The sequence below is a fragment of the Nannospalax galili genome, unplaced genomic scaffold (genome assembly GCF_000622305.1).
Source record: "Nannospalax galili isolate Female #2095 unplaced genomic scaffold, S.galili_v1.0 scaffold312, whole genome shotgun sequence".
NCBI lineage: Eukaryota > Metazoa > Chordata > Mammalia > Rodentia > Spalacidae > Nannospalax > Nannospalax galili.
In genome coordinates, this window is record NW_008335967.1 from 6,869,572 (window position 1) to 6,873,021 (window position 3,450).

At 39.3% G+C, this 3,450-nt stretch overlaps 1 protein-coding gene across 2 annotated transcripts in view; it reads right to left on the bottom strand.

Annotated features, from left to right (window-relative positions):
• The window catches only part of Fam185a (family with sequence similarity 185 member A), a 74,239-nt gene that overhangs the window by 16,986 nt on the left and 53,803 nt on the right, over positions 1 to 3,450 (bottom strand). The window lies entirely within an intron of this gene.

Sequence of the window (3,450 nt, forward strand, 5' to 3'; positions counted from 1 at the left end):
GAGAGCCTGGACCAGCCTGAAAAGAGTATGGGGCATTAGAAAAGAGTATGGGGCATTAGAGCATTATGAATGATAGCTTTTCTTTTGCTAACAGCTATACCTAGCTCATCCAAACAGAAAAGGAGTATTTTACTATACATGCTGCATAAGATAGAGTATACTATCATTGGAAGATTTGCTAAGAGTCGGGTCACTTAATTCCCACACCAACTTTATGAGGTCTCATCATCATCCCAATTTTACAGATGAGGATTTTCTCGAGTTCCCACAACAGTTGGAGTCAGAATGCAAGTTAATGCAATGACTACAAAGTCTGTGCTTTCAAATGTTGTAGTGTTTTACCTCATTGTCCTATAGGACTGGTGACCTCACTGATCACCATGCCACATAAACCATGAGGTCCTGTATGTTTATTTGTGTGAGGGAAAAATAATAACTAAAGGAAAGATTACTTGGATTCCAACTGACTGATGAATCTTTGGAGTTAATTATAGGCTTTTAAATGCTGAAAACAAACCATTCAACTTTATTTTAAGTCATAAGCTGGTGGTAATTCAAGCTTCTAAAGGAATAAATCAGAAAAAGTACTCCATTAGCTGTGAATCACTTGTCAAAATAATTATGTAGGTCTCAGTACAAATTTTCCAGCACATTCCTATTTCTTCCATTTCTTTCTCTGTTTATCATCAAATTAAGAGCCCTCGACCATAAAGTATGACCCCATCTCTGGGACAAAGATAGTCAGGATGACATTCACTGTGAACCTTCCTTTTGGAATTCACTTATTTATGGGTCACAGTTGCTTTCTAGTCTGCTTAACATCAGCTTATGTTGAGTTAAGTAATGTCACAACTTCTCAGTCTTTCTAACTGCAGCAGGAAGTTTGGGTTAAGACCGATGAACTCCTGGGTGGGAGAGATGGCTCAAAGTACTTCCTAGGAAAGCATGAAGCACTATTTTCAAATCCCAGAAACCCATGCAAAAAGCTGAGTGTGGTCATGTGTGTTGTAACTCTATCACTGGGGTAGGGGATGGGAAGGCAGAAACAGAGGACTTCTGAGACTCGTTCTGGGTGTGAGCTTAGCTTTAGGTTCAGTGAGAGAACCTGTTCCAAAGGATTAGGTGGAGAGTGATAGAGCAGGATGCCCAACATACTCCTCTGGCCTCCATTCATTCACACACAGACACACAGACACAGACACAGACACACAGACACACACAGACACACAGACACACACACACACACACACACACACACACACACACAATAACGGTTAACTCTCATACTTATTACAAAAAAAAGCAAAAAACCAACCAAACAAACAAAAAAAAAAACCCAAACCCAAAATTAACAAAAAACAGAGGGGAGAGATCTGGGTAGATAGTTTAGCAGGTAAAAGCACTTGCTGCAAGTCACACAAGCTTGATGACCTGAGTTTGATCCACAGAGCCCACATAAAAAAACCCAGCAGTGAGGGCTGGAAAGAGCTCATCGATTAAGAGCACTTGCTGCTCTTACAGAGGATTCAGTTCCCAGCACCCACATGGTGGTTTACAACTGTCTGTAACTCCAGTTCCAAGGGGTTCTGATGGCCCCCCTCTGGCCTCCACAAGCACTGCATGCACACGGTGCACATGCATGCATGCAGGTAAAAACTCGGACACATAAAATTAAAAAGCCAGATGTGCTGGTACCCATCTATAATTCTCACACTCCTTAAGCAAGGTGGAAACATGCTGGCCAGCTGGCCTGGAGTATGCAAAGCAGTGGCAGGAACAAGAGAGACCCTGCCTCAAGCGAGGTAGAAGGAAGAACCTGACTCCAGAAAACTTGTCCTCTGACCTCTACACACAGGTCTTGTCATTTGCGCCTGCAGGCATGTGCATGCACACACACACTAATTTTTAAAAAGAATAAAGAATATCACCATGACTAGTTTATTTTGTGAACATTGACAAATGTATTTCCTATAACAAGAATAAAAACAACTTTACAAATTTCAAGATGAATTCAAGATACATGCTCCCTTAAAAAGCATACTTTAAAAAGCATGTGATGTGAAATATTTCGCTAAGACATTTTAATCTCTAAATATGTCAAATGAACTTTTTACAAATGACCTTTTCTGTTCTTACATGAATAACATGATCTTAAACCTGTGAGATCTTTATAAGTGTTAAACATGCATGCTTAACGGTCTGTCCACATGTCCGTCCACAGCTTTCAAAACCTCTCATGCCTTGACCACTTTCCTTGAACATCTATCTCTTCAGAACACTTGTTATAGTGTCAGCATTTTTCACTTCATAAATGTCTATATGGTTACTGACTGATCCTGTCCTCTTGAAAATTCAAAAGTGAACTAACACCAAAAATGCCACTTACTGAAGGCATGCTAGATGAAGATTAGTCATTTTTCCCAAGGGTATATTCAGTGAAAAGTTAGCATTCATTTGCAAAGCTGGTGCCCAAGTGCAAACACAGACTTTCTGAATGAATAAGGTTATCATCTTCACTTTCATAAGGACAGGAAAACAAGCATGCCATCATTTCTCCCCTTCCTCCATTGCAAAATGGTGAAGACTAAGAGACTCAAGGGGCTGGCTCTGAACTCACAGCAAGAAGACGCAAAGCTGGGACCTGGAATAGATTCCAGGAATCCTTACTACCCGCTAGTGACAGAATCCTGAATAACTTTCCATTACTTTTAAGAGTTAAGACATCAGATGATAGAAATCTTTGTTGCCAAGCCAGGCATGGTGGCACATGCCTTTAGTCACAGCACTTGGGAGGGAGAGGCAGGTAGATCTTTGTGAGTTTAAGGACAGCTTGGTCTACATAGTGAGTTCCAGGCCAGCTGGGGCTAAAGGGAGACCCTGTCTCAAAAAGAAAAAAAAAAAAAAGAAATCATTGTTGCCAGTTATCTTTAAGCTTTTGCTGATAATATAATTGCAGTAGGAGAAATACAAATTATAATCCTAATCAAATTTTGCAACATGGGATGCTATTTCAATAGGTTGCTGGAACAACACTATAACTAATACTAATATTTTAGGTGGATGAAGAGTAATAAACTTCAAAAGTTAAAAAAAGAGTTCACTTTTGTTACTTTTACACAAGAGAAGAAATAACTTTCAAGTAAGAGCTGCTCATTCAAAACCTACCTGATGACTTTATAGACATACACAGGTGCCAAGGATCCAAGTGCAACCAATTATGACTAGTAATGATCAGATGCATACAGATTAGAGATGCATGCGCCAACATCTCAGTGTTAGTAGCAAAAACAATGAAATAATGAAATGGAAATCTTTTTTAAAGGTTAAAAAACTCATTCAATTTTATGTCTTACAGGACTTATACTGAGTTCAAGATTGTATAACTGTATTGATCCAACTGTGAGCCTAAAAATTTACAGCCAATTTTGAAAGAGATGCATCTTTGCTCTG